The sequence below is a fragment of the Chrysochloris asiatica genome, unplaced genomic scaffold (genome assembly GCF_000296735.1).
Source record: "Chrysochloris asiatica unplaced genomic scaffold, ChrAsi1.0 scaffold00239, whole genome shotgun sequence".
NCBI lineage: Eukaryota > Metazoa > Chordata > Mammalia > Afrosoricida > Chrysochloridae > Chrysochloris > Chrysochloris asiatica.
In genome coordinates this window covers 4,062,622-4,077,608 of record NW_006408757.1, presented here as the reverse complement: position 1 = coordinate 4,077,608, position 14,987 = coordinate 4,062,622, and the positions used below count along the sequence as shown (strand labels likewise).

General features: G+C 39.5%; 1 protein-coding gene and 1 pseudogene across 1 annotated transcript in view; both read right to left on the bottom strand.

Moving 5' to 3' along the window:
- The window catches only part of LOC102827470 (monocarboxylate transporter 8-like), a 372,707-nt gene that overhangs the window by 159,905 nt on the left and 197,815 nt on the right, over nucleotides 1–14,987 (bottom strand).
- Nucleotides 7,937–8,961, bottom strand: LOC102830536 (annotated as a pseudogene).

Here is a 14,987-nt window from a genome sequence, read left to right as displayed (position 1 = left end):
ACTTCATTCTTCTTGGATCAACTATCAACATTCATGGAAGCAGCAGTCAAGAGATCAGACATCGTATTGCGTTAGGCAAATCTGCTGCACAGGAACTTTTTAAAGCATTGAAGAGCAAACATATCAGCTTGAGGACTAAGGTGCGCCTGATCCAAGCCATGGTATTTTCAATAACCTCATATGGATGCGAAAGCTGGACAGTGCATAAGGAATTTCGCAGAAAAATTGATGCCTTTGAATTGTGGTGTTGGCGGAGAATACTAAAAGTGCCATGGACTGACAAAAGAACCAATAGATCTGTTTTGGATGAAGTGCAGACAGAGTGTTCCTTGGAAGACAAAATGGCTAAACCTCGTCTCTCATACTTTGGACATATAGTCAGGAGATAACAGTCGCTGGAGAAGGATGTCATGCTGGGTAAGATGGAGGGTCAAAGAAAAAGAGTAAGACCCCCAATGAGATGGATCGGCCAGGTGGCACCATTGATGGTGTCAAGTGTGGCAGCGGTAGTAAGGTTGGCCCAGGATCAGACATTGTTTCGTTCTGCTGTGCATGGGGTCAGTATGAGTCGGTTCAGACTCGATGGCACCTTACAACACCAACAACAGGTGAACTATGCAGTGCCCCTCCCCTCCCCGGGTTAACTATTGTGCTGGGTGAGCTATGGCCCCAGGTGAGCTATGGCCCAGGAGAAGCATCAATATCTCTAAGCAAAAGAAGCATTATGGAAGCATATTGAAAACTTCATGCCTCAAGAATGAGACTCAATCCCAGTGAAGCATTCAGGATGGGCGGTGGGAAGGGTGTGTGTCACTGTTACTTTGAAACTGTGATTTATATAATTGTTGAAAGAAAGAAAGGATCTATGATGGTTATGGAGGTGGTGAGGGAGTGGGGGGGGGAGAAAATTATTCATTGGCTAGTGGGCAGACAATATACAACAAGAGGTAGGACAGCAGAGGCAAGATGAAGGTAGCAGGAGACACAGGGAGGAATGTAATAGTTAAGTGAATCAAGGTAAATGCTGTTAACTGTTGGTACATGGAGGTGAATGCAAACATGTAATGAAGCAAAGTATATGATTTGTTCAATGAAAAACTGATGATCTGCTTAATTCACAATAAAAAGATTTTTTTTAAAAGTAAAATTGTAGAAAATGTGTAACTAAAAGGGGGGAGTTGTTCATCTTTCATTTCAGGTACAGATGATCCCAGGACCATCAAGAAAAAAGAGTATGAATGGAGTGTGAGTTTCCTACTTAGAAAAGCGGTGACAGCAGCAATGATGACGGCAAAAGGCAGTGGCGTGGAGAGACAGAGCTGCTGTGGGCTCTAGTTCCATGGACTGAGTAAGACTGTATGTCTGCAGGAGGCAGCCTGACTTGCAGAATGTGCCCTTTGGACATTAAAATGAATATATATTTGTTTGTTTTGTTTAATGAACTTTGTGAAATATAAGATGTAAATGCTTTGTGAAATATAAGATGTAAATGTTTTGTGAAATATAAGATGTAAATGGGTAACCACAGGGCGGAAGTAGGATAACTGGTGTTGCAGGGAAGGGGTTTTAATCATTGAGATGAAACAAAGTATATACTTTGTTGAATGGAAAGCTGATGATCATGTCCATAAACCTTCACTCAATTCACAATAAAAAGGTTAAAAAAAAAAAACCTTTGGGACACAGCAAAAGCAGTCCTTAAAAGTCAATTTATAATAATAAATGGCACAAATCAGAAAAGAAGAAAGAAGCAAAATCAATATCTTAACAACTCCAAAAATTGGAAAAAGCGCAGCAAAGCAACAAAACAACAATAACAATAAATATGTAGAAAAAAGGACATAATAAAGACTATAAATCAATTCACAGGAAATATAGAATAATCAACAAGATTGTTGTTGTTGTTGATAAATGCCGTCGAGTCAGTTCTGACCCATAGTGACCCTGTACAGGGTTTCCAGGAGCAGCTGATGAGCTTAAACCACCAACTTTGTGATTCAAACTGAATTTGCAGTCCAGCACATTAACCCACAGTGCCACACCAGGAGTAGTTATTTAGAAACATGAACAAAATTGACAAATCATTGGCAAGTTTAACAAAAGAAAATAAGTATAAAATGCAAGTAACATGAATGAGAAATGAAATGGGCAGTGTTACAACAGAACCAACTGTAATAAAATGTATAACAGAATACTATGAAAAGCTGTATTTCAATTAATTTGAAAATCTAGAATAAATGGAAAAAATGTCTATAAGCACATGAGCTACCCAAACCAACTAATTTTGAGGTTGAAAATTTGAAAAGACCAATAACAAAAGAGGAAATTGAACAGGCCATAAAAAAACAGCAACAGTTACCAAGAAAAAAAAAAAGTCCTGGCCCAGATGGCCAGGGAAAAGACAATTCAATTACACAAATGGTGCTGGAAAAACTGAATATCCATTTGCAGAAATATAAAAAGTGATCCATAACTCACACCATATACAAAAACTAACTCAAGATAGATCAAAGGCCTAAAAGCAAAACTTAGGAAATCTAATTTATGGCATAAATAGTCTATTAAACATGGCCAAAAATACATAAACAGCAGAAGATAAAATAAATGTCTAGTACTGTCTAAAAATTAAATACTCAGGCATAACAAAGAACTTCTGAAAAAGAATAAAAAGAGAATCTACAGACTGGGGGAAAAATTGCCAATGACATATCCAATAGGGGACTAATGTCTAAAATTTACAGAAAACTTTAACATATCAACAACAAAGTGACAAACAATCCTATGAAAATGGGCAGAGGACATGAATAGAAATTTCATCAAAGTATACATTCAGGTGGTCAACATACACATGAAGAAATCCTTGAGATCAGTAGTCATTAGAGAGATGCAAATTGAAACAGTGAATATCATCTCATCCCAGCAATTATAGCAGAGTTCAATAAGACAGAAAATAGCAAATGCTGGTGAGACTGTAAAATGATGCCACCACTGTGAAAAACTTTCTTAAAAATTTGGAAATAGAAATACCATTTGATCCAACAATCCCACTACTAGATTGTTGTTGTTGCTGTTAAGTGCTGTCAAGTCAGTTTCGACCTATAGCAACCCTGTATAGGGTTCCCAAGGAGCAGCTGGTGAGCTTGAACCAGCGACCTTGTGGTTCAAACTGACACTGCAGTCCAGTGCATCAACCCACAACACATATCCTAAATAAATAAAAGTTGTAGAAAAAAAAGAAAAAAACGTCCAAAGAAAGCACCATCAAGATGAGGAGTCTTTGTGTGGTGCTATGAGTTAATGTGCCAGACTGCAAAACCATTTGAACTGCAAGGTCGGCAGTTCAAGCTCACCAGCTACTCCTTGGAACCCTATTCAGGGTCGCTATGAGTAAGAACCTACTCGACAGCAGTTAACAACAACAACAACAACATCAAGATGAATAATTCATGTGTGATTAGAATTACAGAAAACTTCTCTAACATCACAAAAGATGAAAAGATAGCCATTCAAGAAATTGAATGAACTCTGAACAGGATAGATCCCAAAATAAAATGACTAAGACATACTGCAATCAAACTTTTCAAAACCAAATAAAGGAAAGAATCCTGAGAGCAGTTTGAGAAAAACTAAGTTACCTATAAAGGAGAGCTAATAAGACTAAACTCTGATTTTGGAGTAGAAACTATGCAGGTAAGAAGACATATATTAAACTCTAAAGGAAAAAAAATGTCACCCAAAAATCATATACCCAGAAAAACAGTCTATCAAGTATGAAAGCAAAATTAAGACATTTCCAGATAAAAGGAAATTAAAAGAATTTGTAGAAACCAGACAAACCTTACAAAAAAATATTAAAGGAAGTTCTTTAGACAGATAACCAACAACAGTAGGCAACAAACTGAGATTAACAAACATGACAATATCACCCAAAACTCAATCCATATCTATTGTTGTTGTGGGCAGAAGAGTTGATCTGACTCATGGCCACCCTGCATAAGGTTTCTGAGGAGCAGCTGGTAGGTCTGAGCCACTGAGGTTGGAGTTAGCAATCCAGTGCTTATCCTACAGTGCTACACCTTGTATAGGATTTCCAAGGCTGTAAATCTTATGGCAGCAAAAAGCTTCATCTTTCTCCTTTGGAGTGATTGTACAGTCGAACTGCTGACCTTGCAGTTATCAGCCCAATGTGCAACCTATTATGCCTCCACATTCCAAAACAAACCTAAAAAACTGAAAATAGGGAACCAAAGATATTAGGTTACAACAATAACAAAAAGCATAAAGCAAAAAGAGTGAACAAGTTATTTACAGAACTTCCAAATAAAAAGGAAGTCAATGATATTCTAAGAAAATTAAAAATTAACCTAACTCTATACCCAAAACTAGACCAAGGCTTACTCCTAACCCAAGCCCAACACCTACCCACTAACACTAATCCTAATCCTAACTATAACCCTAACACTAAACAAAGTCTAGGTCTAGTTTAGACCTAGCCATAATCCTAATCCTAACCCCTTACTTTGGTTGTGGCAATGCAGGATAATGCAAGGTCAGTTTGAACCTCAAGGTTGGCAGTTCAAACTCACCAGCTGCTCTTCAGAAACCCTATACAGAGCCGCTATGAGACAGAACTGACTCAACAGTACTTAATAACAACAGCCCCCAAAGCACAAAGAGAAAAAAAGAAGAAGAAGAAGAAGAAGAAGAAGAAGAAGAAGAAGAAGAAGAAGAAGAAGAAGAAGAAGAAGAAGAAGAGGAGGAGGAGGAGGAGGAGGAGGAGCAGGGACATGAATAGATATATGTACACCTATGGTGTTCCGGCATGGTGCTGTAGATAAGCATTAAACCACATTCTGTGGTTCAAATTTACAAGTCGCTCTTTGGAAACCCTATACAGGGTTGTTATGAGTCAGAACCAGCTTGATGGCACTTAACAACAGAATATTTATTGCAGCATTTCAGCATTTTTCACAATAGCAAAAGAATGGAAGCAACCTAAATGCCCATCAACAGATGAGTGGATAAACAAACTGTGGTACACACACAAAATGGAATATTATGCAAAGTTAAAGAATTTGATGTGGATGAACCTGGAGAACATTATGCTGAGTGAAATGTCCATCACAAAATGACAAATATTGTATCAGGTCACTATTATAAAATGTCAAGGAAAAGTTTACACACAGAAGGAAACATTCTTTTATGGCAACCAGGGATTAGGGAAGGGGACAAATTGATAACTAGATCATAAACAAGTGTAAATTTGAAAGGAAATGCAATACACAATAAGAGGGTTATTAACATAATATCACTAGAGAAAAAAAAGCATGGAGAAGTGTGCAAGACATACAAACAATAAAGGTTATATGAAGTCTTAACATGGTGCTATAGGATATGCACTGGACTGAAAGGTCAGTTTAAACTGTAAGGCTGACAGTTCAAAATTCCCAGTTGATCCTAGGAAACCCTACACAGGGTCACTATGAGTCAGAACCAACTCGATGACACTTAACAACAACAAAGATACACAAGCAGAAAGGCAAGATGAACAGGTATGTGTAGGCGAAAGGTATCACACCCACAACCATGTATATAGGTTTGGAAGCTATTTCTATATACATATGAGGGTAAGTGAAAAAGATATACATATTACTAGTAGAGTTCCAGTTCATATATGCACAGATTAATCAAAACCAAAAGTGTTTAAATATTGATGAGTTTGATCTACACCTATGGATGCAGTAGCTCAAAAGAGGGAATAAATCTTTAGCGTGAGGATCATTCCCACCCTCTCCATACACAGAGTAGACAGGGATGGTCAACTTGGACATTGGCTACCCAAAATGGGCTGGGGGGTGCCTACAAAGGCAGTAAGTGACTGGCTTGCAAGCTTTCAAGAGAGAGCCAAGATCTAGAAGGCGTGGAAGAAGGTAGAATCCCCCCGGAAAAAAAAAAAAAAGTGTTTAAACATGTCAATGCAATTAGTAGCTGACTGAAGACAAGTTCTCTCAGTAATACATTAGTTTTAGTCCCGTTAGAGTACTTTCAATAAAAGATCTGATCAAAACAGTGGCTTCTGAGGGAAACTGCAAGGTCAGGTAAATTCAAGGCAGAGAGGTCAGCTCAGAAGGTTATGCAGACTGTTTTCTGGGATTCCAAAGAGTTAATCTTCATAGATTTTCTTTGTTGTTGTTGTTAGGTGCCATTGTGTCAGTACCAACCCATAGCTACCTTATGCATAGCACAACAAAACACTGCCGATCCTGGGCCAACCTCATTACTGTTGCCACGCTTGAGTCCCTTGATGCCGCCACTTGGCCAATCCATCTCATTGGGGGTCTTCCTCTTTTTCTCTGATCCTCCACCTTACCAAACATGATATCCTTCTCCAGTGACTGCTCCCTCCTGACAATATGTCCGAGGTATGAGAGATGAAGTTTAGCCATCCTGGCCTCAAAGGAGCACCCTGGCTGCACTTATTCCAAAATGGATCTGTTGGTTCTTCTGGCAGCCCATGGTACTTTCAATATTCTCCTCCAACACCATAATTCAAAAGCATGAATACTTCTATAGTCTTCCTAATTCACTGTCCAGCTTTCACATGCATATGAGGTTATTGAAAATACCATGTCTTAGGTCAGGCACACCTTATTCCTCAAGCTGATATCTTTGCTCTTCAACACTTTAAAGGTCTTGTGCAACAGATTTGCCTAATGCAATATGTCATTTGATTTCTTGACTGCTGCTTCCATGAGTGTTGATTGTTGATCCAAGAAGAATGAAGTCCTTGACAACTTCAATCTTTTCTCTGTTGATAAGAATGTTGTTTATTGGTCCATTGGTGAGGATTTTTGTTTTCTTTTCATTGAGATGTAATCCATATCGAAGGCTGTGCTCTTTGATCTTCATCAGTAAATGTTTTAAGTCCTCTTCACTTTCAGCAAGCAAGTTTGTATCATCTGCATATCGCAGGTTGTTAATGAGTCTTCCTCCAATCCTGATACCACATTTTTTTTCTTATAACACAGCTTCTCAGATGATTTGTTCATGTTACAGGTTGAATAAGTATGGTGAAAGAATACAACCTTGTCGCACACCTTTCTTAATTTTAAACCATTCAGTTTTCCCATGTTCTGTTCGAACAACTGCTTCTTGGTCCATGTACAGATTCCTCATGAGCATAATTAAGTGTTCCAGAATACTCATACTTCGCAATGCTGTCCATAGCTTGTCATGATCCACACAATTGAAAGCCTTTGTGTAGTCAATAAAGCACAGGTAAACATCTTTCTGATGTTCTCTGCTTTCAGCCAAGATACATCGGTCATCAGCAACGATATCTCTCATTCCACATCCTCTTCTGAATCTGGCTTGAACCTCTGGAAGTTCTCTGTCAATGTATGATTGTAACCATTTCTGTATTACCTTTAGCAAAACTTTACTCACATGGGATATCAAAGACATTGTCCAATGATTTCCACATTCCGTTGGGGCACCTCTCTTTGGAATGGGTACAAATATGGATTTCTTCCAATCAGTAAGCCAGATAGTTGTCTTCCAAATTTCTTGGCAGAGATGAGTGATTTTCTTAGATAAGGGATAACCATGACAGCTTCTTATGAAGAGGTTTTAAGAAAATTAAAAACTGCTTTGTGAGAAAAAGGATAGGATAATTGTGTACAGGGATTTTTTTCTTCCATCATGGCAATGCACCTGTTCATTATTCCAGAATACAAAAGGATGTCCTATGAGAATTTCATTGGAAAACCTTATACTCCGTCAACTCTATAAGCCTGATTTTGCCCCTTCAGACTTTTTTTCTTCCAAAACCACAAATAACATTGAAAATAGTGTAATTTGAGTCCATCAATAATGCCAAAACTGCTGTTTTGATATGGTATAAATAAATCAGAATGCAGAATTGTTTGGGGAAGGGTTAGAGAGAAGGAAACATTGCCTTCAGATGTGTATAGACCTTGTTGGTGGGGGGGCCTACAAAGGCAGTAAGTGACTGGCTTGCAAGATTCACATAGTCATTTTTAATGTCTCCTTTCTTGGAAAAAAATGTGCCGCACAGGTATGAGACTCTTCTGTTGTTCAACTCAACATTGAGCTGGTAACCGTGCAAGCCATACTCCGGAACGTCATCCAGGAAGGAGTTGTGAGGGTGCAGCTCGTAGGGGGTGGCGGCCAAGCCCCACGTACTCCTCTCCATGAACTAATGAAGGTGAAGATTCTCTATCACAAAAGCCAACTCTTCCTCCCTCTTCCAGAGCCTCACCACGAGGTCAGGGTTCAGGCAGAAGACCTGGACGAGCTTGTCACAGCCCACGGGTGTGGTCTCAGTCAGGCCGCTGAGCCTGCACTGGGCAATTAAAGAGCGCCATCGGAGTCTACACACATCCCCATTTCTGGTGGGGAATCTGCACTGGTCCATAAAAACTGGCATCATCCCACACAAGTCTATGGTTGAGAGCGTGGCCAGGGGCGGTCAGTTTTTGCTGTGTCACACAACAGTAACTGATGTGTCGTTTACAGACAGGCCAGCCCGCTCCATGATGGACTCCTTTCCACTCTTGTCTCTCAGGGTAAGCACCCAGCCTAAACCAGAAAGTCTGAATAGGTCCTTGACCTTGGCAGGGAGCCCGTGTACGGGTTCGCAGGCTTCACAAGCTGGGCCACGGCCACTCTCAAGGATGCCACCTGTTTCGCAATATACTCCTTCTTTAAGTACCCCGCTTCACTGTCCACCAGGGACAAGAAGGCCATGCACACCACCGTCATCTCCACCAGATTAGCCTTCCAGTGACAGCGGTTAGGTGGAAAAGCGGCTGAGTAGATTCTGACCCAGAGAAAGTTGTTACTGGCCAGTTGGTAAAAGCGCCTGCTCACACATCCGATGCACAGCAGGTTCAAGACATCGGGGTAAGAAAATAGCTTCAGTACGATTTCTGAAGGCATCCTGAGCCCAATATCACCGCCGGAGCCCATAGGCCTGAGTTGTACTGAAGTGATGGTGCAATTGAGACATTTCCAGATATTAAAGAAATTTGTAAAAACAAGACCAACTTTACAAGAAATACTAAAGGGAGTTCTTCAGACAGGGAACCAACAACAGTAGATAATAACCTGAGATGAGTATACATGATAACACCACCAGAAGTCAACCCAGATATAGAAGTATTTAAAGTAAAACAAATGTACAAGATTGAAAATATGGAACCAGAGATACCAATTTTTAACAAAGGCAGTTACAAAGTAAAAAGAGGGAAAAGTGTAGTTACAGAACTCCCCCCCCCCACCTTTTATTGTAAATTGAGTGATAGTTTACATGGTAGCACATCGGTTTTGCACTCAACCAATCATATTTTTTTTCATTGCAATGATTACAATTCCCTTCATGCAACATCAGTTAACAGTATTTGCCTCTATTCCCTCTTTTTTTTTTTTTTTGATGTACACAATAAACAAAGAAATACGTATTCATTTAAACAACCCAAAGGCATGTTTTGCAAGCCAGCCTCATGCCCACCCAGAACTTTCAAATGGAGAGGAAACCAAGTAGATTACAAGAAAAAACAGTTTTAAACTTGGGAAGAAATTAATTAGCATGACATTTGGGAGAAGGGGAAGGCAATATACAATAAGATGTAGGGGAAGACACTGGGAGGAGTGCAAACGTTACAGACAACAGAAATAAATACTGTAATATACAGAATTTTGCAATAATGGTGATCTACAAGTAGATGCATGAATAGATACAGAAACTGAACAGGCATGGGAGGAAGAGTGGGAATATACACACAAATATAAATAGGTTTGACAGAGGATATTTGTACCCAGGTATTTTACCTTTGCTGCAAATATGTCCATGAAATGACAATTATGAAAACATCTTAGACATAACGAACACCTTGAGGAAATAAGTTGCTGGGCCTGGGGGCTCAAAACCATAGTCTTGGGAGACACTAAGTTCAATTGGCATAAATAGTCCACAAAGGCAATGTTATACATCCTACTTGGTGAGTAGTGACTGAGGTCTTAAAAACTATTGTTCTCCCTCTTTCTAGATGAAAGAACAATGAAAGTCAAAGACACATGAAAATAATTAGTCCAGTGGACTAACAGACCACATGAATCTCTGTCTCCATGATCCTGAGACTATAAGAACTAGATGGTGCCTAGTTACCATTATCAACTGCTCTGAAAGAGATCACATTAGAGGGTTCTGGATAGAGTGGAAGAAAGTGTGGAACAAAACAAGATTATTTCATAATAATAATATAAAAAGATCAGGTTTACTGGTCAGAAAGAGACTGGAGGAAATGGAAACTATGGCCAATTTCAGCCAAGTAGTAGACAGGTTTATAGGGGAGGACAACACCACTAGTAAGGTATGCTCACCATAGAGTGGTCAATCATTTCAAAGCAAAAGGGCAACATTAACCTAAGGACAAAGTTGAGAAGGGATGGGAAGGTGTGTGGAATGCAAATAGAAACCATAGGGAGGAAGTGGGATAACTGTTGTTTCATGGAGGGGATTGTAATAATTGAGATGAATTTTTTGTAATAATTGAGATGTACAAATTGTTGGATGTAAAGCTGATGATCTTATCTGTAAACCTTCACTCATTCTACAATAAAAGGTTAAAAAAAAAGTCACATTAGAAGATTAAAAAGTCCTGCATACAGTAGGGGGAAATATGGAACAGAACTCAAAATCTCAAAAGAGATCAAGCTTACTGGTATGACAGAGACTGGTGGTATCCCAAAGTATACATTCCTTAGCCACACCTCAGTTCTGGAACTGCTTAGTTTTCAGCCAAACAATTGTTGTTGTTAAGTGCTGTGGAGTCCTTTCTGACTCACAAAGACCCAGTATATCGTTTCCAAGGAGCAGCTAGTGAGTTTGAACCACTGTGGTTCAAACAACCTTGTGGTCCAGTGTTTTATCCCACAGCGCCACACCAGTCAAACAATAGATAGGTCTGTAATAGAAACCATAACATGAAAGAGGTAAGCAAACCTCAGAATAATCAATCATTTGAGATCAAAAGGGTAGCATTTACCCAAGGACAAAGTTCAGAAGGATTAGAAAAGAAGGGGAATGGAAAAGGGAAACACAGGGAGGAAGTGGGATAAGTATATGAGTTGTTGAATGTAAAACTGATGATCACATTTTTATGTATTTGTTCTGTAAAGGTTACTAACTTTTGCATCAATACTTTTTGACTCTCTCTCATATTTGTATGTACCCATGTGTATTGTGTATGGTGTAGTGCTTTAGGATAAACACTGGACTGCAAGGTCAGTTTGAACCTCAAGATCAGTAGTTCAAACTTACCAGTTGCTACGAGTCGGGAACTGATTCCCCAGCACATAACAACAGCAATAATGTGTATAGCAGGAGTACTGATGTGGGGTTTTAGGATAAGCAGTGGACTGCTAATTGGAAGGTCAGCAGTTCAAGCCCACCAGTTACTCCTCAGATACTCTATGTTTTTTTTTGGTGTTGTTGTTGTTGTTAAGTTGCTGTAAAATGTGTTCCAACTCATAGTGACCCTGTATAGGGTTGCCTAGGAGCAGCTGCTGAGTTTGAACCACTGATCCTGTGGTTCAAACTGACCTTGAGGTTGAGTGCTTTTCTATTGTGCCACACCAGCGTTCCATCAGGTACCCTATACAGGGTCACTATGAGTTGGAACTGACTCTGAAAGCACTTAACAACAAGAACATGTATATAAGTAGAGTAAACAGGAGGCAACATTATGCGAACTTCTAAGTCATAACCATACAACTTACAAGAATGAGTCACTGGGCCTGGGCCTCAGGACTCATAGGCGACATCAAGGTCAATTGGGGTTAAAGGCCACAAAGACAATGTCCTACATCCTGCTTTCGTGGGTAGCAACTGGGGTCTTAAAAGGTTCTGAGTAGCCATCTAAGGTGCATCTGTTGATCTCTTCTTCACAGGAGCAAAGAAGAGTAAAGAAAACCAACCATTCACAGAACTGATTATTCATAAGAACTAATGGATCACATGAAACCCCATCATCCATGACTCTGAGAACAAAAGAACTAAATAGTGACTAGCTACCACTGCTGACCATTCTAAAATGAATCATAATAAAGGGTACAGGACAGAATGGGAGAAAAATATGGAACAAAATTCAAAATCATAAAAAAAAAGACTAGACTTACTGCTCTGAGCCTGAGACTGACCTCACCTCCACTGCTCAACTTTCAGTCAAATGATGCTGTTGTTTTTGTTATGCCATCAAGTCAGTTCCGACCTATAGTGACCCTGTATAGGGTTTCCAAGAAGCAGCTGGTGAACTTGAACTGCCAATCTTGTGGTTCAAACCATGTTTGCAGTCCAGCACATTAACCTACAGTGCCACACCAGGACTCCCAGCCAAACAATAAACAGACCTAAAAGGTGAATTCACATGCAAGTACAATTTTGTTAAAGATAATTCAAAATCAGCTGCAACTTTACATTGACAGAGAACTTCCAAAGGTTCAAGCCAGATTCAGAAGAGGATGTGGAACCAGGGATATAATTGCTGATATCAGATGAATCTTGGCTGAAAGTGAAGAATACCAGAAAGATATTTGTTGTTAATTGCTGTTGATTTGGGTACTACTAATAGGAAGCCTGTATAGGGTTTCTGAGGGGCAGCTGGTGAGATTGAACTGCCAAGTTTGTGGTTCAAACAGAACTTATAGTCCAGCACATTAACACTTAGTGCCACACCAGGACTCCAGAAAAATATCTACCTGTGCTTTATTGACTACGTAAAGACTTTAGATTCTGTGGATCATGATAAGCTATGGACAACATTGCAGAGAATGCGTATTACAGAACACTTAAGTGTGCTCAAGAGGAACCTGTTCATAGACCAAGAGGCAGTTATTTTAACAGAACAAGGGAACACCAAAGGGTTTAAAATTAAGAAAGGTGTGTTAACAAGGTTGTATTCATTCACTATACTTATCCAACCTGTATGCTGAACAAATAATCCAAGAAGCTGGATTATATGAAGAAAAACATGGCACCACAATTGGAGGAAGACTCAGTAAAAATCTGTGATATGTAGATAATACAACCTTACTTGCTGAAAATTGGAACTAACTTAAAATACTTATGAAAATAAAAAACCACAGCCTTTGGTATATGTTGCACTTCAATGTAAAGAAAACAAAAATCCTCACCACTGGATCAATAAGCAACATCAAGATGAATGGAGAAAAGGTTGAAGTTGTCAAAGACTTTATTTTGCTTGGATCAACCATCAACAGTTACGGAAGGAACAGTCAAGAAATCAAACGATGCATTGCACTGGACAAATCTATTGCACAAGACCTTTTTAAAGTGTTCAAGAGCAAATGTATCAGTTTGAGGACGAAGGTGCACCTGACCGAAGCTACGGTATTTTCAATAACCTTATATGCATGTAAAAGTTAGACAGTGAATAAGGAAGACCATAGAAGAATTGATGAATTTGTGTTGTGGTGTTGGAGGAAAATATTAAAAGTACAATGGAGGCGGGGCTTGATGGCAGCTAGGGTGGAGATGCATTGAAATTCGCTGTCAGCAATAGTACTGAATACCAGGCAAAGCAGAGCCAGGGCAGAGCCCCAAAACTCAGAACCACAGAAATAGGAATATTTTAAAGGTTTGAAGGCTTATAGCTAGTGGAATTTGGAGCTGAAGTAAAAAATCACGTACTTTTGAATCTGCCGGGCCAGGCTCGGGATCCTGAGCTGACATCCTGGGTGAGACCAAGCGGCGGTACGAAATAAGGGCCGCAGAGACACCACGGAAAAACACCGCGGGAACCTTGGTACAAAGGTGGACAATATAGTTTGTCAGTTTTGCTTTGTTCTGATTTTCTTTTTTTTCTTTGGTATCTGGTAATTGGCACGCTCACTGTTTGCCCACCTCCATTCTGGGGAATAGAGGGAGAGCCTGAGCCGAGTTGCCACCCCATATCATCACTGCTGGTGGGTCCTTCTGCAAAAAACCCGCACAGATCCTTCTGCCACAAACCTAGCACTGATCTGTTCCCTTTTTGTTCTGTTTTTATGACGGGAAAGAGGAGGGGGCTAAAGGGATGGAAAGAGAGTTTAAAGGCAAAATCTCTCAGGCAGCTTTGTGGCAGGAAATTAAGACATTAAAGACATACTTATATTAAGCTATAGATTTTTTTCCCTCTTTTTCCTCTGTCCCTCCCCTCCCTTTTCTGTGATTAGAGACTACAATACTCAGTCTTGTTTTTGCTGGTGCTGTTTTTTCTTTTTCTTTTTTTTTCACCCAACCAGTGTTGTTTTGTTGTTACATAGCCCTTCTTCTGCCTTTGGAAGACTCTTTGTCTCCTTATATTACACAAGAAGAGTCAGCAACCACTGCCATATAGCCAAGCTACAATCACACTCTATAAAACACCAAAACCCAGGCAAGAACCAATACTGCCATATACCAGAGAAAAAGATAACACCTGTGAAAGTAACTCTGAGTTAAGCAATAATAAGAGTGAAAAGAGAAGCCCACATTCGGATCACATCTTCCTGGAAGCAATCAGAAAGCATATAAAATTACCAAAACACATACTAAATTAACTATTAAGGCCACAGATAAACATTAAACACGTCCAAGAAGCAAAAGCAGATGACCATATCAGCTCATGTCCAGACAAAAGATAAAATGTCTGAGAAAAATGACCTAGAAGTAGACCTGGACTCCATTCTGGAAGGAAGGCAGGTCTTGGAAATGCTTGAGAATGAATTCAAAAAAATGATTATAAAATGTTTCAAAACACTTTACAATGGAGTTGAGAAAAATAAGGAAGAAGTCAGGAAGGCACTACAGGAACAATCAAATAAGATAGATACAGCATTGTAAACAATTTAAAACCTACAGAAAGAGGTCCAAATGATCAATAACAAAATAACAGAAATAGAGAGCACTCAGAAAGGGTAGAGGA